Raw genomic sequence first — 20,796 nt, 5'->3', positions numbered from 1 at the left:
GGTGGAGAATGTTAATCTAACCGGTGAACATATTTCAATGGATGGAAATAAAATCTCTCCTCTAGTTATTGATATATTGATTCACATATTTGTGTTGTTCCAGGAGCTCTTAAACACACTAAGCCCGAAGGAATACGATTTCTGTTTCCAATATCATTTGTTCAAGCTGGCTTCTTGCTGCATCCCAAAAATTTCCCAACTTCAGTATTCTGTAACTGATAGATCATGTGCCAGATTCACCCCCAATGTAAGATAATTGATGCAAATGGAATTATACTGCCAATTAATTTGGCTCCTTGTTTTCAGAGTGTTTTTGAAAGGTGCTAATGGAGATCACAGTAAATTGCAGACTAAATGGACTCCAGGACTAAATGCAGCATGTAGGATGGCATAGCTTATGTTCTACTGCAGCATGTGCCATATACCAAGGGACTGCTTTCATTGGGCTTTGGGTCAGGCCCCCAGGACACAGTGCTAAGAAAATACAGCCATCCAAAAATGGTTAATAATATTTTTTCATGAAGTGCAGCTTTAGGAAAGTAATGCATTGGAGCCCTGCCATCTAAAATAAATTGATGGGTTGCAAGAAGGAGCCAAGGCAACCGTTTCCACAGTTCAGCTTAACCAAGTTCCAATTCTCCTCTAATTTTAATCTTTTAGTAATTATTTGAGGCCAATCCATAATATGATATTTATGGCCTTGCATACTTTGAGCAATGATGACAAAACAGCAGTTCAGCTTTCATGTGTTATCCAAATACAGACATTCCTTCAAATGCACATCAGTGTGTGAGCAATCTCCCTATCACGATACATGTTCTGTCCATCACTAAGTCATCTATTTAATGTTTATAGCAGAGGCATTTCTAGTGCTCCTGTTGCCACTGTATCTGAACACCAGTTAAAAAGCTATGAACCCAATCTTGTAACAGGCATAGAGCTTATTATCCTTCAGTGGGACAGCTCATGGTAATAAACCTTATGCCCAGGAGTTACTCTTCATAGGATTAGACCCTACTTTAACATTCACATTCTCCAAAGGGATATAAAATTCGACTTTCTGTGATCTCTAGTTGTTGTGTATATTCATATCAGTGTAATACAGCTTGAAAAATGAGATTGTATTTAACAAGGTAGCCATCACTGTAAACATACAGGACTCGGTTTGAGGGGTTATAGTTGATATTTTGAATTGTTTCTAACATTTTATCCATAATTATGCTAATTTTACCTTCCTGTTCAGTGTTTGTGTCGTATGTGTAAAATATTTCCTCTTTCCTAGTGTTGACAGGTCTTGTGGCATATAGAACACCACATATGATGAAACCGTTGGAAATGGATGGCTTGTACTGCATTGTATTCCAAGTATGGAGCACATCAAGTGTGGTCTCATTGAGTTTGCTAATCATAATGTTACCTGTGCTGTCCTCGGTTGAATAAATTACCCACAATCCACAGCAAAGACCATATCTTGCCACCCAACACCAGCATAAGAGAAACGGTTACCATAAGCAGCATTTGACAGAGTTTTCCTCACAGCCAATGTGTTTGAGTTTAAATCGAGCTTGCCTCTCTCTCTAGAATTATATACATTGTAATACATGAAGTTATTGTAAACTGCGGTGCCACTGCCTTCCCCATATTGAATTTGTAACACTCTAGCATTTTTTAATAGCAGCAAATCATCATAGGAATTATGAAGTCTGTAATATTCTAAGAGTCTCCCATCTGTGTTCAAAGGTGCAACCCAGTATAGGTCCTTCTGTGGAGTCCGAAAAAAGTAATCCCTACCCCAGGATGGGAGGGATAGCTCAGTGGTTTGAGCATTAGCCTGCTAAATCCAGGGTTGTGAGTTCAATCCTTGAGGAGGCCACTTAGGGATCTGGGGCAAAAAATTGGTCCTGTTAGTGAAGGCAGGGGACTGGACTCAATGACCTTTCAAGGTCCCTTCCAGTTCTACGAGATTGGTATATCTCCAATTATTACAATATTTGAAGGAAAATCTTCTCCAGTTCAGCTATACAACATAGGGCTGGCTGATATTCACAATTCCACCATGACCACAGCTGCCTGTAAGCAAAGAGAAAATGCAGACTTTTCAAATGGCATGATTAGGAGAGAGGATTTAGTGTGCGTGCTTTATAAGCATCAGCCTTGTTGCAAGAACAGAAATACATATCTTTGTCAAAGATTTTCCTTGTACCGTGTAAACAGCACATGGATTTCAGTTCTGTAGCAGTTCCAGTCTGACTGAAATACAGTGGTCATACCACTACAACTGGGGTCATACTGAAAAAACAGCAACACATTTCAGAGGTCTCAGTTTTTAGTCAGTACTCACTTGCAGTAAATAAGTGATTAGCTTCTGTTTCAGATAAGTTACCAGTTTTCTGTTTCCACTTATTCTATGCTTTCCAGCCCGCTGGGCTGAGAAATCACATAGAAAATATAATTTCAGAAGCATTTTAGGTCATTTGCTTCTGCAGTGGAGCACAGTTCTGGAAATATGGGAAACGAGAAGGAACATCTTGTCTGACTGTACCTCAGTGAGTTTTGGAAGGAGGAGGGAGAATTAGCAGCACTAGTTCTGGAGGCTCATTTCAGATTAGCAAGCTACTGTCAAAATCCCCACTTTAAAACGATACTTCAGAGAGCCTTCCATCCGAGGCTCTCAAAGCAATTCAGATATTAATGAGCATAGACAGGGCTGGGGCAACCCATTAGGCGACCTAGGAGACCTAGACATTTAGGGGGCAGCGACCGCCTAGGCAGTTGTCGGTGGTATTTCGGGGGCGGGAGCTTCCGCCGCCTCAGTCAGTGGCGCCGGCACTCCCGAGCATAGCCTTACAACAGCTCTCTAAGGTGGAAGTAAATATCCCCTGTTTACCTAGAACCAACATTTCCTAACTCAAAATCAGGTGCTTTAACCACTAGACATTGGTCCCTCTTAGAGGTGAAGTAACGTTTACCTGCCAAGACCTGAGTTTTATTTTTCTATTAATTGATCAATTCAGGGCAACAGCTGATGATATCAAGTCAGTGCAGAGGTTGCACATGCTCTAGTTACCCAATAGTGAAAGGGAACTTTTTTGCAACTGGCTTTTAAATGCATGAGGGAGTTATTGAAAAGTATATGGAGGCAAACTTGGTTTGGTGTGTTTTATAAAGCTGCTGTTTTGTGTGTGAGAGAGGTCTGTGCAAGGCACAGGTGTAGGTTTTTTAAAAATACTTGGTCTGTTTCAAACCAAAAGGGGTTTTTTACTGTGCAAAATGTGGTTTAAAATGGATTTTAAAAGCAGTTTGTTTTTTTATTCTGCAAAATAAGATGTATTTAAAAAAATGTTCATAGGTGTGGGTGAGAAAGATGGTAAAGTTCGGTTTTGTAAAATGATCCCCCCTCACCACCCTATAGGCATGGGCAACTTTTCTGACAATACTGTAGTCAGAGCTGCAAGGACACCTTCTCCAGACCCGCCAAAGAACCAAGAATCTGCTTTGAGACCTTTAACAACGCAAAACAGCACAAGAGTACAGATGAAGCATCCAGGCAGTCCACACCGCATATACGTCAAACCCAACGGCAAAACAAGACTCTGGTAAAAAACAACCACACAACCACAACTCCAGTTCCTCACCTGCCACTGCTACACCAAACCCTGAGAAAACTGTGAGCGAAAACACCCACATTCAAAAACCCAGAGCACACACACTAGGGGTTCTGAATGTGCGCAAAAACACATACATACCTAAACCGAGAGCATGCGCTCTAGGGGCTCTGAACCAGGGGCGGCTCTAGGAATCCCGCCGCCCCAAGCAGGGCGGCGCGCCGCGGGGCGCGCTCTGGCGGTGCCAGTTCCGTGGCTCCGGGGGACCTCTGGCAGACGTGCCTGCGGAGGTTCCGCTGGTCCCACGGCTCCGGTGGAGCTTCCGCAGGCACGTCTGTGGGAGGTCCACCCGAGCTGCGGGACCAGCGAACCCTCCGCAGTCATGCCTGCGGGAGGTCCCCCGAAGCCACGGCTCTGGAGGACCTCCTGCAGGCATCACTGTGGAAGGTCCGCCGGAGCCGGCTGCCGCCCTGCCAGCAAAATGCCGCCCCAAGCGCGCGCTTGGCGCGCTGGGGTCTGGAGCCGGCCCTGCTCTGAACGTGCGCAGAACCACACACATTCACAAACCGAGAGCATGCGCTCTAGGGGTTGTGAATAAAAAAACATGGCCTGACAAACCATTCTCCCAAAACCATAAGCTCCTCACAGCTCCCCTATATTCTAGTATTTGGGAAGAGTTTGATACTTCATTCAGAAAATTGATGGATGCTGTATCCTCGGGGGGTCTAAAAGAACGGCATTCTAAAAAGAACTGGGAAAAATATAACGTTTCGCTCAGAACACTGGTGAACTCTGTATCCTCAGGGGGCCTAACGACTGACTGCAACTCGCTTACTGGATGCTGAAACGAAGTCTGTTTTTCAAAGAACTGACTTGGCCAAATACTAAAAGGCTAAACTTTACAGTGCTGTGCTTCAAAGGTACCTAATGTACATGAAGCAGAGCGATGCGGATAAAGTGAAAATAAGTCTGTTTCTACCAGAAGAGGAACAGAATGTAACTGCTAGACCCCCAGGAACACCAAAGACCTCAGACTCTATTGCTCAGGAGGTGTTGGATAACGTGAATAAACATTATAAGAAAAATGCATTAGTATTGCCAAATAAGCTGGGCCAGGATAAAAATCTCTCTTCATGGAACGATAAAGGGGCTTTTATGAACAAAGGCTCTGTGGTTAATGGTTCTAACATGCTCGACTTACTCAGGGCCATCACCCAGACGCGCTCTGTTCCTAGTAGACATGTACCTAAAAGATAGGATGTGTTTATGAATGTCATGACGGAACTAAATGTATCATCTTCCATCATGGGCAATGCGACCAACAGAGATCTATTGGAACATCTCATGACCTCAACCGTCACTTCTTAATCATTCATTTACCTGTGTTCACCTTGTTCGCCAGTGACTCCCCCGAGCCGCAATCGCATTCCACCTCTAAGGGGGTGGACAAAGAGAGGCCACCATGCTCATTGGGGTGTCTCACAAGCAGTTGGGTTTTGGGTTTGGGTTCCGGCATATCCATCAATGGCTGGTCCAAAGGGCTCCCCTCAGTCGCTCCCTCCTCCTCCTCAGGACTGTCACTGATGTAGCACTTTCTCCATGGATGGTCAAAGACCCTCGGGGCTAAGACAGAGTCCGAAGTTCTCACGGGGGTGGTGAAGGAGTCCATGTTTCCTCTCAGCAGCCTTTCTACGATTTCTAAAAATCATGTCCTTGGTAAGAGATGGCCTCCTCTGTCCGTCAGTGGGACTTATGGGATAATGGTGCTGCACTCTGATTGGCAGAGGTCCTTGGGATGGCCCACTTCTGGACGGGTCACCCTGCCCCAGAACTCGCTCTGATTGGTCAAAATCTCCTCTTGGGGCAGTCCTATTTGGGCAAAACCCATCCTAATTGGTAGAGGGCAGTGGGAGGAGTTCTTAGAGGGGTCGCATGACCCACTTCTGGATGGGTCACCCCCTACGCTGGAAATCACCCTGATTGGTCAAATCGCCTCTTGAGGTGGTCCTTTCGGGACAAAGCCCCATGCTGATTCATAGAGGGTGGTGGGAGGAGTTTGTAGAGGGGGTCACATGACCCACCTTGACCCCGGAAGTAATACCCCTATGGGGGAGGACTTCCGGAGACAGGTGGGAGGGACTAAGGGGTCATGGGGCAGGGTTAGGGTTTGATTGATGGTAGGGCCCCTATACTACTGCTGGGTGTCTAAGTCAAGGATGGTTGAGTACGTCCAGGCAGAACCAGAGCCAGTGTCCATGTGCAGGCCAGAGTTCGAAGCCAGGTGGTCAGACCAAAGATCAGCCAAGTCCATGCCAAGCCAAAGTCCAGATACAGGCTGAAGGTCAAATCCGGGTAGTCAAAATCTGAGGGGTTGGGGAAGATCAGGAGCAGGAGGCAATGCTGGAGCAGGTGGATGGAGGACCTGGAGTGAGGCTAGAGAAAGGCAAGGAGAATACTGAGCCAGGGTTCATAACCAAAATCTGGAGCCAAGAAGGGTCACACCAATGTCATAGCCAGAAACCAGAGCAAAGAGTCAAGCCAGAGTCAACAGCGAAGAAACCGGAGGGCAGGGCAGGGCAGGGCAGGGTGGTACATGCGGGTGGGAACAAGGATGACTTACTGGAGCCCTAGAAACCCCTCAGCATGGGACTCCCTTCCTAGGAATAAAAGAAGGACAACAGGAATACAAAGATGTCTCTGACCCTGGGGTCTAAGCCAAGGGGAGCTCCCATCCAGACTATGTGCCAGAATGCCATCACCCTCCCTGCTCATTTCACTCTCACAGACCCCCTAGCCGGAGGGGAGAATAAAGGGCAGAAAGCGAAGGTGCCCCTGAGGGAAAGGTTCTAGGCTGGGACCCAGTCCACCCAGGATTGTGTGACCAGGACCACAGCCCTTCCTCTATGTCTCAGTTTGCACATGCCAGATGGGGAGGATCCTCCCCTGCCCCAGTGTGTTAGGGGGAAGTTTCATTCCTAGCTAGGAAGGGTTCAGATACCAGGTGGGTGGATTTGGCCCCAGCTGGGGGATGATCGGACATTCGCTGCGTCAGGGGTGACATGGGCCATGGGAAGGTCTGAGCAGTGATGACAGGGGAGGGGCTCCATGTCAGGCCACCCCTCCCAGACTGCAATTCTATTGAGTATACCCCTGTTTCTGCGGATGCGCTCACTTCTGGGCCAGCCCCACAGCCTGGACAGCCTGATTCTTCCGAACCAGTATCTGGTCTGGCCCCAGCTCCAGGGGTCAGGGTGGGGCATGGTGTTGAGAGTGAGGTGCTCGGCCTCAGTTTCTCTCAATGCTGTGGGCTCTATGGCCGCTCCCCCCAGCCCTTCCCCCCCAGGCACAGTGAGACAGAGCAGTACCAGCGGCAGGGAGTGGGAGCTTCTGGTCATGCAAAGTGGGGGCCCTTCAAGGCTTTCCCACGGAGCACAGCCCCTGCAGTGCAAGCACCTGATGTTAAATAGCTGGGCCATGACCTTCGGTTTAATGTCCTCCCGCTGCAAGGGAACAAGGATCAATCAGAGACTTGGACACCCACAAGAACGAAGGGTATTAACGGCACTGGGAGCCAGCAAAATTTCCTCCCCAACCCTCCCCATGTCTGAGGGATGGATTCCCCCACACAACCCCAAGACAAAATCCTGTCTCTTCTCTAGTGACGTCCAACCCCTCTCCCACCATTGTGGAATGAACTCCTGCCCACAGTCTCTCAGTCCTCCCATGAGAGCTGTTCTACCTCCCAACCCAGTGGGAATCCAGCTCTGCTCCCCGGAATCCCCTCAGTCACCCTCGCTCCCTCCAGTTGAGGGGCTGGGAGGCTTTGGGCAGTAGTGCTGTGGGTGAGAGGAAGTGGCACCTTTCCCCAAGGGATCCCCATGTCCTTAACGCGATGCCACTTAAGGAGCCTCTGCTGACTGATGTCTCCAGTTCTCCCAGAGCAGGTGGGGGCTGGGATAACATCATACCAGAGCACTAGGAACCGGCCTGAGGCCCTGGGGGGTAGGAAAGGCTCACAGAGGTGGCTAGGGGAGTTGGCAGCCCCTAGCATGAGCAATGGCAGTGTGTCGTGTTGATGTGATGCCTCTTAGGATATAGCCTTGCTGGAGAGCTTGGTCTGCACTACTTTGAGCTGCTCAGAGGACAAGCTGGCACCTACCAATGGCACCTGCCTGGGTTCATCCTCTCCTTGCTCCCTGGTCAGCGCATGGGGATGGGATGTGAGTGATTTTCAATGGCCTGGAGGTGAAAGGCCCTGGGGGTCCATTCCCAGTTGATCCCTCTTTGGTTACCTCGTCCCCTATCAGCTGGCCGGCTTCACCGAGGATGGAATATGTGAGCACCAGCCCAGCCTGGCTGACACAGAGCTGGGGGTCGTGTATGGCCAGAAGCGCCGCCTGGAGGAAAGTTCTTCTTTGGTCTTCCATGAAGATCTCTCCAAAGACCTAAAACCAACAGCACCAAACCTTGCAATTGTCCAGAACCAGGCTCCAAATCCCTCTAGTGTCTCACAAGGTGGATAAGAGTCCTGGGGCAGCCAACCTTTGGGGTTCCATGGACCAAGGAACCCCCTTCAGTAGAAGGCTGCAGGCACTGAGGCCTCGAATAGCTCTTTCTGGAGCAGGATTCACTGCAGGTGTCATGAGATGCTGGAAATGTGTCTCCGCACTCTGAAACCCAGCTCAGACAGACAACAAAAGACACTCTACTGCTCCCAGCAGTGATAGCTCACGCAGCTCACCCGCTAGAGGTTAGGGGCCTTTTAGATCTGGTTCATTCCCACTCCTCACCCCACTGACATTCCCATGAGCCTCACATACTCTGCTGGAAATAAGTAGCAGGCTTTTGCCCTGTGTTCATGACACTCTCACTGCAGGGGAAGACAGATCCACACCTGAGCTGCTTCAATGCACCGGCGGAGAGTCCTTACCTCTGCCACCCTGGCCATGTTTCTGTAGCCCAGGCATTCGGTGTTCTGGAGCCCGTCCCGACACCACAGCTCTCTTGCCTCTCTGATGTTCAGCCCTGGGGGAGAAAGACACACCCTTTGGGGAGGTTTCGCATTCTGCTTTCAGTGCCTGTTTCCTTCTGGGTGCACACTGGCCAGGCTCCTCATGGCATCCATGGCCCAATGGAATCACAAGGTCCATACCAGGCAGTTTAGTACCAGAAGGGGGATTTGTTTCGGTCATCACAGTAATCATGTGATCCTTACAGTCATTGTGCTCTGCAAGTGGGTGCCTGTTAATTGGGGTGTCTAATACTGAGAACCCCCCACACCCACTGAAGTCAGAATCTGGCCCTGGCTACCCAACTGGTGACATCCTATCTACAAGCTTTGTGTCCATCCCCTGTGGTGCCTGCTCCTGCCCCTGCCCTCATGATGGGTTCTTTCCCTCCATGTGTCTCAATAGCTCCGTTCCTGTCCCCTCATGAGCTGGCTGCCCCGTACAGGGGTTTGCTGATTTCCCTGGGCTGGGGAACAGAGCCGGGCTCTGAGATAAAGCAGCCAGTTTCTCTTGCACTTTCTCACTCATCTCCCTAATTCAGAGAGAGGGGGAGAGAAAGAGTCACCATCTAAGCTGGGGTCGGTCTCAGAGAAGGGGGCTTCTTTCTGTAGGGTCCCACTGCCCAGCAGAGGGAGTCTCAAAGGAGGGGCTTTGTTTCTATTGGGGTTCCTCTTCCCCGCTACAGTGGGTCTAAATACAGAGGCCTTAGTTCTAGTGGTGTCCCAATGGCCAGCTGGAGCTAGTCTCCGAGAGGCTCGTTTCCATGGGGTCCCATTGCCCAGTTGGGTTTCTTACCCCTCTTCTGGAGCAGGAGCCTCTGCAGCCAATATATCCCACCCCTGGCTTGCTGATAGATGTCACTGGCTGGGTCAGATACATAAAGACCCAGCTGCAGCACAAATTCACCTGCCTTGGAGAAGGCAGAGGAGGTCTGGTGGAAGGAGGAGGAGAGGGGAATCCATCAACATTCTCCCTTCAGCTCTCCAGCTCCCCTGGGCCAGAGCTCTGCTCCCACCCCTCTGTAGGAGGCGCTGGGGGAGAGGAGCGAGAGCCCTCTTTCTCTCTGCCCCCAAGGGAGCATGGAGAAAAGGGACCAGGGCAAGGGCCCTCGCTGAGCACTCGCTGCCTCGCTGCTCCAGAATAACAGGGGCCCTGAGGCCAGGTACAAATGTGCCACTAAGAGGCCTATGGAACACAGTCCCTGACAGAACCAGGGGGGACCAATTAGCCAGGGGATGAGGAGCTTGACTCAAGCCCCAACTCTGCAGGATGCTGGGGTCAAAGGTCACTTAGTCAAATCCAGACAGAGTGGTGGCGAATTCAAGCAGGGCAGCGCTGCTCTGTATGGCCCTAGCTCTCTCCTGGGTCTTTTTGGAGTGGAGCCAGAAATGGACGTGCTGCAGGGGAAGGAGGCAAAGGGGAGGGTCAACGGGCAGGCGCACATGCTCTACAAATGAGCCTCTCCCCTGCCCATGGGGCTGAGACTTTGTGCTCAGGGTGGAGTAGCTCAGCCCTGGCTGCAGAGCTTGAAAAGGGGGTTCATGACACTGCCCATGTCTTGCTGGGCACAAGCTCCCTGTCTCTCCACGCTGGGACAATGGTCAGTCTTGGGGCTGGTCTATTTGCTCTGAACGCCTGATCCATGAACAGCACGTCAGGATCAAGGCACATGCCCTGGACCCCCATACCTTAGCTGCAAAGGCCTTGGTAGGATGGATGGAACGGCCGTCAGGACAATCCCTCCGGGAACTGCAGTGTCCCTAACACAGAAGAGCTGATTCCCTGAGGCTCCTCCTGTATCTCAGGGTCTCTCTAGAGAGGAGCTAGTGACTTTTCTCAGAGGCCCATGTCCTGCATCTCACAGGGGTTTCAGTCTCCAGTCCCCAGCCAGGCCTGGTTTTCACGATTAGTGCTTAATGCAACCGTGCATGCAGAGCTGACAGTCTGGCTGACAGTCTCAGCTCCTTCCCCCTGCACTGGCAGCTCTGGAAAAGTGTGGCTGGCTGGGTCCAAGCTGGGAGGACACAATGGAAACATGGCTCTTCTAGTCTCTCCTTTGCAGCTCTCCCACGGAGCTAAGAGGAAATTCCACCCCAGATCGTCCCATTCTACTCACCTCCAAGAGGTGCTGCAGCTTGTCCAAGGTGGGGGTCTCTGTCAGCAGGCCCCTGAGGATGGTGTCCAGGCTCTGTAAATAGCTCTTGTGCAGAGCCTGCAAGAAGAGGGATCACCCGTCAGTCATGGGACATGGGGTTACACCAGTCAGGGGACAATTAGGAGGGTTCTCCAGGAGCCCTGGCAAGACTCAAAAGGCACATCGTGGCCTCTCCCATTCACATCACTCCAGGGACACTTAGCAAGAGTTCATGGCTGGATGCCTGCTGCCTCTTCAATCCTTGCTCTTGGCATTTCTCTGTGCAGGGCCTGGTACCCAGCAGAGTATGGACCAGCCAAACTGCAATGAGTGGGAGGTAGGATCCCCGGGAGAGTCCAGGCAGGAGATCAGAGAATGAGGAGAGGAGGAAAGTCTGGGATCAGCCAGGGAGGGGTAACGCAATCCCCTCTAGAGGGAAGGGGCCCTCCCTGACAGTTTGTCCCAGGCCTGTTCCCAGCTCTGCTCACCCCTTCCCTATTCTCAGCAGCTCCATCAAAGCGAGGGAGCAGGGACCAGAGCCTGCTCCTGAGACACAGAAGTAGGATCAGGACCTACCGGAAGTGGGTTGTGTCGTTTCAGTGCCCATAGTAAAGATTCTGTGGAGAACAGCCCGCATGAGGCGTGATTCCAGCTCCAGGGCAAGTGGTGGCTTCAGTTTGCTGGCAGGAGAGAGGAGCCTGTTGTACACTTTGCACCACCAGCGTGGTGCTGGCAGTGCCATGGACATGACCCCCTCCCCCGCAGTGATCCCCTCCCTACGGACACTGTAACGTTACTGGAGTGAAATCAACCCCCCAGCCAGGAAAGGGGGGACGTTCCCGCTTCCTCTGCTGAGGAATGGGAACAGCCATAGCTGGGGGTAACCTAGCCGGAGGAGGATCTGGGACTCCCGGCTCTGGGCCCGATCAGCACCAGGGTTAGGGCAGATGGATGGGAGGATCCTGGTATCTGAGATTGTAAACCACGACCACGGAGCTGGACATGATGGAGCTTGGCTCGGATACCACAGGAAGATTTTCAATCAGCTCCTGGGAGACTTCAAGGAAACAAAACTGCATGTGAGACTCAGGCCCCGCACACTCACAGGCACTTCCCAGGGAGGAGGCCAAAGTGCTCTGCAGAAACAGCCAGTGTCACTCCCACCCCCAACTAGCTGGGTCCCCATTCATCCCATCCATCAAACTTCCTTCCCCCTCTCCCACCCAATTCCTCCCTCCCCTCCCCTCTGGTCTTACAATTCCCCCACTGCCAGCTCCTGATCAGTGTCACAATTATCCCTTTCCCTGCCCCCCCAGCCTTCAGCCCCAGGAACCCCCATCCTCTGCTTCCCCCTCCGGCCCCACTAAGTCTTCCTCCCATGTCTGGATCCCTCACCCCAGGGGCCTGGCATGGGGTCCCACTCACCACAATGCTCCCCACAAGGGTCGCTTTTCAAAGTGGGGCTCCAGGGTGTCCCGCCTCTGCTGCTGTGCCGAGAAACACAGACTCAGGACAGCTTCGAGGAAGTGAAGCTGTTTGGCCTTGTCCTCCACCAACTAGGAGTCGGGTCGGGGGAGAGAGAGAGAGAGAGCCTCAGGGCTCAGGACCTCCATGGGGTTGGACAGGGAAAGCCGCCCGCTTCCAGAAAACAGTGTCACCCTGCACAGACAGGGGTTGTAACTTGGACAGTGTCTGTGGGGAGCGGACACCTTGGTCTGTGTAGGACAAATGTCCCCAATTTGGGGTTGCAGATAACAGAGAAGATGTGTCCCCTCATTGGGGGTGAGGGATTCTCTGGTACAAGACCCCCTTGCCTGGGTGTGGATGGAACAAGGAGCAGGACAGACTTGGTGGCAGCACAGCTGGGGGATTTTTGTACCTCAGCTCTGCCCTGGAGATGCTGCTCAATGACCCTGATGGTGTCTTCTTCAGGGGACACATCGTCCTTCTCCTCCTCCTCAATCCACTCCAGCTGGGCACTGGGTGTCTCTGCACCAGGGAGGGAAGGAGAAAGTTTAATCCCTTCTTCTGCTGGGGGGATGCAGTGAACAGAGAAGGATCCATGTTTCCCTCTTCTCTGTAAGGAACCCCATGGCAGCGAGAGCCCCACCCTGCTCCTCTCAGAGATGCCCTCAGCCCCATCAGCCTCAGGGCCCCGTGGCAGTCAGCTCCCCTCCCTCAACATCAGGGGAGGCTGGAGCTCCCCCAACTCTGCCCAATATCCCCTGCCGAGGGGCATGGCTGTGCCACCCCCACTGGTGTTAGAGAGGCTCACATGGGTCAGTCCTGGTGCCTTGGCGAGCCGATGGGCACAGGGTGTTACTAGTCCCCCACCACCCGAGTCCTCCTCCCTTTCCCCTGGGTCTCCCCTCACCTGCAAAGAGGGAGCCTTCAGCCTCAGGGCTGACAGACCCCACAGAGGAGCTGCTGGTGTTTGTCCAAGAGTCGACCATCTCCTGCTCTGGGCTGGCCGGGGGCTCCTCAGTTGCCAGGGTGGGGCTGGCTCCTGCTGGGACCTGCGGCACAGCTCCTGGCTCCTTGACTTCCTGTGAAGGAAGCCCCAGAACTGCCTTGCCTGGCTCCTGCCCTCTTCTGGGTCCCTCCTCCATAGCTGTACCTGGGACCACCTCCATTTGGGCCCAGAAGGTGCCTCAGGGTCAGCTATGGGAGCTGGTATCTTCCTCCTCCTCCACAATGCCAGGGAGCTCCTCCGTTTAGCCTGGCCACAAGCCTCTTCCCCACCCCTGGGGACAGAGGGGATGCTTTCCTTCTGGCAAGCTGACTGCTGCTTCCTTCAGTCTCTGGAGCCACCTGCCCGGCCTTCCTCCTCAGCATCTGCTTCAGCCGCTCCATCCTGGAACTGAGTGGGAAGCAGCCATGAGTCTGGGTTCAAAGCAGCCTCTCATTAACGAGCCTGACTGCTCTCCTGTCCACGTCCCCTCTGCTGAGGCAATTCCTCCTCCCCACACATCCCACCCCAGGGCACAGGAACCCTCAACCTGGGGAACAAACCCTGACAAGGGATGGGCTGGGATTCCTTTTGGTGGGATATTTCCACCACACTGGGGATGGCTCTGGTGAGCTCCACTTACTTGCTCTAGATAGGATGGAGCTGGATGGCAGATGCTTGGTGTTGGTCCTTCCTTTACCCTCCTCCTCGATCTCTCACACCCAGGTGGGCTGGAAAGGGTGCTGCACAATGCCCTGCCAGCAGGGCAGGGGATAGAAGACAGGAGATTGAAAGTGTCTGTGAAAACAATTTTATTGCCAGGGGATGGATAAACTCCGGCCAGCAGCCAGGGGTTCACAACACTGACCGACGACCAGCAGGACACCTCCCATCTCAAGGTCTCCTAGTACCTCATTCACATTCCTGAAGCATGACAGCCCAAGGGCTGTAGGGAAGTTTCTCCAGCCCCACTGATGGAAAGAGAGGCCTTGGCAGGAGAAGCCGCTGCCTCAGGGTTGCACTGAGAGTCAGGGACAGAGCCGGGGATGGAGCCCAGGAGTTCTTTGTCCAGGCTCCCGCACTAACCACTAGAGGAAAACTCCCTTCCAGAGCTAAGAAGTGCCAGCGGGACTCTATGCCCAGTCTCCCTGGCTCCGAGTGTGACCTGTTGTAGTGACTGACGGATTTGCTATTGTCCCCCATCCAAACCAATAACACATCTCTGGGTTGGCAATCATGAGTTAGACCTTGTCAGCCCCCCTCTGTCTCCTGCAGCCATCAGGAGTTCCTTGGATTACGGAGGCTTGGACGGTAACAGGAAGAAAGAAATGGGAGAAAAGAGAAGATGAGACAAGAGGGAAGGAGGAACAGGGAAGCAAAAAGGGACAAATTTCAAATGCCCCCAGACAGTCACAGATTCATAAATTCCAAGCCCAGAGGGAACCACTCTGGTCTGACTTTCTGTTTCACATCAGCCATAGAACATCCCTCAAAATAATTTCCAAGGGAATTGGAGGATATTTTTTTAGATAACCACCCAATCTTGATTTAAAAAAAGGCCAGTTGTGCAGGATCCAGCACAACCCTGGGTCAATTACTTCAAACCTTGGCTGTTAAAAATGCTTCTCTTCTTATTTCCAGTGTGAATTGGTTTAGGCTTCAGCTTGCAGCCATTGTCTGCTCATAACCTTTATCTGCTAAAGCGAAGAGCCCATTAGTAAATATTTGTTCCCTTAGGCTCATCCCTTAACCTTCTCTTTGATTGAGCTCCTGTAGTCTGTCAGCACAAGGAATGTTTTCTAATCCTTTCATCATTCATGTGAACCCTGTCCAATTTATCAGCATCTGTCTCCAATTGTGAACACCAGAAGTGGACACAATATTCCAGGAGTGGTTGCACCAGTGCCCAGTACACAAATATGGAATCTCTCTATTTCTACCTGAGATTCTGCTAGGTATGGCTCCAAGGGTCACATTTGCCCCTTTGGCCATAGCGTCCCACTGGGAGCTCATGGTCAGCTGATTATCCCCCATGACCCCAAATCTTTTTAAGGGTCGCTGCTTCCCAGGATAGAGTCCCCATCTTGTACATAGAGCTTATATTTTTTCTTATCTTCTACACAGATGACTTCATTCAACAAAATCCACACAGATATGAAGAAACCTACAAAGAATTTCCTCCACACCAATTCTCTCTTGGTCCACACAGAGGGACCGTGAGATGGAGGCTTGCTGCAGCAAGGCTACAGGGGTCTCCGAGGTTCCCCCTGTCCTGCCTGGCCCACATCCCTGTCCTTCCTCGCTGTTGTCAAGGGAGCTCTGTGAGGTCACAGCCACCTCATCATCTTTGCCCAATAGCCTGAGATCTTGCCAAAGGCCTTTGTGAAGTCACTGTCACACTCACCTTTCCCTTGCAGGCCTGATGTCTGCCCTGGCCAGCCCAGTTGGATGTTTGAGCTGCACCCCCAGATCTCCCCACTTGGTCATTATTGATTCTGGGGAGCAAGCAGGCTACCCAGTAAAACAGCAGAGTCTGTTCCTCACACCACACTGAGTTTTTCTTAGAGGTGTCCGTTGTGAAAAAATACAATCTCCTAATCTGGCCTCTTTTTCACGGGCCATGAAATTTCACACACTTAGCACCATATTACGCCCAATTGCTTTTAATTCACTAAAAGGCACCTTCCAGAATGACAACCAGTTGTGACGTGAGGAGACCAGGAAACAGAATAAAACAATGGTTACAATATCATGAAATGACAGATGGAAACATCTGAAATGGTGACATTGGTCAATGTCAAGGCCAGAGGGTTTTTAAATTAGTCAAAGTGAGCCCTGAATTTGGTAGAGACCCGGCTATTGTGGAGGCCCTAGCAGGTTTGCACTCCTCATTCTCCAGAAAGGTCATTGAGAATTCAGGCTGCCTGAGAACCTTCCCAGAATAAGCTACCAGGATTTGGGTGGGGGTGGAGAATGAAGGAAACCAAATGAAGCCTGAGCTAGGATGGAGAGCATTGATCCAAGTGGTGTTTGAACCCCTCCATCCCCACCTGCCTGCCTGCGGTGAAATGGACAGAAGGGCACTGATTTCTATTTGTGAACTTGCTAAAGACTATGGGCTTCTGCACAAGCCATACAGCCCATACTCTGAACTCTTGGATAAACAGCAAAGTTGACTTTTCAGAAACGTTTTCCCACAGTGCTCTACATCCACTTTGGATTGTGCCAAGCAGAGGCATTGGAATCTATGACTAACTTATGTTTCCATTTAGGGATATCTTAAGAGATAACACAAATCGGCACAGGACATCAGATTTATTTGTGTGGTATTCATTGCTTCTATCCTCTTCTGCCTCTTCTTTGGCACAGAGTACAGTGACAGGAGAAATGGCTCCAGGGAACTGCACCACAGTGACAGGCTTCACTTTCCAGGGAATAACAGACAGTTGAAAGCTGCAAAACATCCTTTTTGTGTTCTTCTTTGCCATTCATTTCTGCGCCCTGGTAGGGAATGTCGGGTTGATTAGGTTTGACTTCCAACTCCACAGCTCCATGTTCTTTTTCCTCAGCAGCTTGTCACTCTTAGATGTTGTCTGCTCCTCTGTGATTGCCCCCAAGGCGATGGTTAGTTCCCTAGCGAAGAGCAAAGACATTTCTTTCCCTGGGTGTGTGGTTCAGTTTTTCTCCTTCTGTGCCAACAATGAGCTTTGCCTCCTGGCTGTGATGGCATATAATCGCTTCGTGGCCCTCTTCAACCCATTGCTTTATTATGTCATCATGTCCAAGAGAGTCTGCTTCCAGCTGGTGACTGGCTCTTACCTATGTGCCTGTGTCAATGCTACTGTGCATACATGTACTGCAGTGTAGATATGAGCTAGTTCTTACTCATTAAGTCAATGTACAGACATTTCTATCATGTGATTTACAGGAGAAAACAATATGGAAATGGAACTTGAGCCAGATAATGAAGGAAGGCGACATTTCCCTTGAGAAACAGTGTCCCGTAACTGTGTTACAGCTTCTTCTTTATGCACTGATATGTGATTTTTGCAATATAGGCATCTTCCCCTGCTTGTTCCACTGCCTTTTGAACTATATTGGTTAACTTAGCAGATGATATATAGAGGAGATATTCAGACTGCTATTATCCAGTTCCCACAACCCCCACCTAAAATCACTGTACAATTAAATAAAGGGAGGTGTACATGGAGAGGTGTTTTTATAGATGGATAGTCAGACAGATGGTTCTGTTCGGGGACAGACAGGTAGACATTAGACAGACGGATGTTTTTCTATGCGGATAGATAGACAGAGACATGGTTATGTTTGGGGTTAGATACAGAAAAACATGTCCTTAGACAGACACAGGAGAAAGGAAGGATGGTCCAGAGGTTATCGCACTCACCTAAAACTTGAGGGGTCTGAGTTTAAATTCTGCCTTCACTGTAGACTTCCTTTGTGACCTTGAGCAAATCACTTAGGGCCAGATTCTTTAAAGAGATTTCAGTTCCTAATTCCCATTGAAATCAATGGGGTTTAGTCTCTCTTTGCCTCTGTTTGTCCTTTGTAATATGAAGGTAAGAGAAGGAGAGTTGTAAGCAAGACACAAGAAGTAATTCTTCTGCCCTACTCCATGCTAATTAGGCCTCAATTGGAGTATTGTGTCCAGTTCTGGGCACCACTTTTCAGGAAAGATGTGGACAAATTGCAGAGAGTACAGATAAGAGCGACAAAAATGTGAGTGCCATGTCTCCGTGTGGCTCCCAGAAGCAGCAGCACATCCCCAATCCGGCTTCTATGCACAGGGAAAGCCAGGAGGATCCACACGCTGCCCGTGCCCCAAGCACCGCCCCTGCAGCTCCCATTGGCTTGGAACACAGCCAATGGGAGCTTCAGGGGCAGCACCTGCAGATGGGACAGTTTGCCCAGCCCTGGTCTAAGACCACAGAATGTTTGCAGTTACATGGCCCATGATGCCAGCCTCCATCACTCCCTTGTTACATCTTCAAACAAGCCCCTTCGTGCTTTCTCCCATTCTGACCCCAAACTCGGGAGTAGCTCCCTGGAAACATCAGCAAAACAACTTCCTCATCCCAGGGACTGTTTGGCGCTTTAATTATTCCCTGTCCAGCAAGCTTGCCATCTCCTTATGGACTTGCTGTTGCATTGTACCAGTTCTGTGGTATGCTTTGCTGTATGCAGGTTGTGATCCGACAGTGTTAATCTTAGGCAACTTTTGTGAGCCTGGCTGGCCTGCTTGGTAATACCTGCCAGTGAAGTTGCAGCACAGCCATAACCTCAATCTTTTCAATTAGGGTGACCTCTTCATATACTTCAGTGCTCTCGAGTGGGATATCCCTATGGCATTCAGGCATCAGATCAGTAACAGGGGCTGTCTTACAATCCTCTGCACAGAATATCATCTTGACAATGGCTTCACTATTGTGAAGCACTTTTAACCTGTTTATATGCACAGTCCAAGGTGCATCCTGGGAAGATTAATGGAAGGAGGAGGCACACGTCAGAGCCTTAGAGGGGCTCAAGTTAGGGCCCTAGTGGGACTCTGGGTGATCGCTACTTCCCACCACCCAACAAAGATGTAATGAGGTTGAGTAGCGTCCACAAGAGAGAGAAACTAAACAACTAATTATTTCTCAAGAAATGTTTTTAATGATTTATGACTATAAAGGCAACACAGACAGAATGTGCCTAATGCCTTATGTTCACTGTAACCATCCCAAACCAATACAAATTTATATTCAATATTGATACATTAGTAAACTATAGTCAATTAATTTTAACCTAGTGTGGAGGCCAGGAAATATTTAATAAGGATTTGAAAGGATCTTAAATGTATGTTAGCTAAGTTAGCATGAGTTAGACTGGCTGTGACCCTAATGATGTGAAATTTGTAGAAGCAAGATAATGTGGTACAGAGTGAACTGTGTGAAAAGTCATTACGACCTTGCAATATGCAGTCTTGCTTTCTTTTTCTAGTAGTGAAGACAAATAAGATAGCGAATAGGCTTATGTATAAAGAAATGCAAATGTTTTCTTTTTACTGTCTCCAGGATTGCTAGCTATTGTCTGTAACAAAGGTATAAATGCTTGCAGTGATTGTTTACTAATTGAGAGACCTGTCCGGGGCAAGGGGCAACCCTGTTTCCTAGGACACTCTCTCCCTCTTGTAATTACTAGAGAAAGAATAAAGTATTTGATTTTGCTGCACCCAAACAAAAAGCGAGAACTGAGTTTTTCTTCGACAATTTGGGGGCTCGTCCGGGATGGCAACGCCCACGAACACACAGACGGCTACTACGGATCGTTCCCCTTCGAACCCCATGGCGCCACAATAGAGGTAAGAGACCTTTTGAAATCTCTATTGGGGTATCGGAGGAGGACTGTCTGTGGGGACGTCTGTCTCTGTTGGGCTCACGCCATCTGAACTTATTGACTGTGCAGCAGGATCAAATGCAGAGTGGTATTGGGGAGAGGCCCCAATAAGGTTAGTTTATAGCAGTACTGGGAACTGCTGAGTTGGCCAACAGGTAAATGCATAAGGTAATGCATAAGGTAATGCATAGGTAAATGCATTAGAATGCACCGGTGCTGAGGGGTTTTTACTGCCTCAAGAGGGGTTGTCATACCGCCTCATGGTATTGGTCCGGACCAGGTAAAGATGCATCATGGTTAAAAAAAAAAATTAAAAAAAAGGAGATAAAAAAAGGTTTTAAAAGGGTTAAAAAGAGGAAAAGAGGCCTTGGTGTGTGTGTGTGTGTGTGTGTGTGTGTGTGTGTACACCAGTGTGAGTGATCGTTATCGGAAGACGCCCAGAGTACCCTGTGAAGCGGAAGCTAATGATCAGGACTGCTCTAACACAAGCCCGGTAACTAGTGGATCTTTAGGAGATCCGACCCACGGTGGACTGACTCAGCTTGGCATAGTCCGGCGAGGAAGCTGCCTGGGTCTAGGAGTGTGTGAACCCATCTTCCCTCCCCTTTCCCTTCTGTGTGGGCTACTGACAATCTGATCGTCTCACTGGATGCAATTAGAGTATGCGGCGCCGTCTCCCAGAGACTAGCCGACGCTCTTTGCTGAAGGGAGGTGTAGGAGAGTTGTAGTTTTCCTTGTGAGTCTCTCCTGTGTGTGAGTACCCTGTAGGGAGAGATCCTTAGATTCTGATCCGCTAGCGCGGACAGGGCACCCCCTCAGTTGGTGTGACTGGAACATGGGGGAGGGACAGTCTAAACTTTTCACCTTACCCCCTAAGGGTACCGCAGCATATTACATGTACGTACATTATGGTCCTAACACCTGCAGGTATTTAAATGATTGGAATCTGTACACGCGTGAAAATTCATTTAAACAATGCCCATTAGAAGGTACCTTTGAGTTAGATAAACTTACATACCTCAGAGGAACCCTTACTTCACAAGCCTCTGATGCGCAGTGGGAGCAGTTTATGTATTGGTGGGAGGAAGCAACAAAGAGACTCCATGAGTCTCGGGTGCGGAGTCTGAAGGACTCCCAGGAAAAATTAAAAACTGAAGTACAGGATTTAAAACTTAAATGAAAGACATCCAAATGTCTTCCTGCTCG

The 20,796-nt window shown here is 50.1% G+C and overlaps 1 pseudogene; it reads right to left on the bottom strand.

The window, feature by feature from the left end:
* Positions 1–1,091: 1,091 nt before the first annotated feature.
* LOC120392551 lies at positions 1,092–12,266 on the bottom strand (annotated as a pseudogene).
* Positions 12,267–20,796: the final 8,530 nt, after the last annotated feature.

The sequence above is a fragment of the Mauremys reevesii genome, unplaced genomic scaffold, assembly GCF_016161935.1.
Source record: "Mauremys reevesii isolate NIE-2019 unplaced genomic scaffold, ASM1616193v1 Contig10, whole genome shotgun sequence".
Classification (NCBI taxonomy): Eukaryota; Metazoa; Chordata; order Testudines; family Geoemydidae; genus Mauremys; species Mauremys reevesii.
Note: the sequence above shows the minus strand (reverse complement) of the source record. Positions and strands in the feature narration are given on the sequence as shown.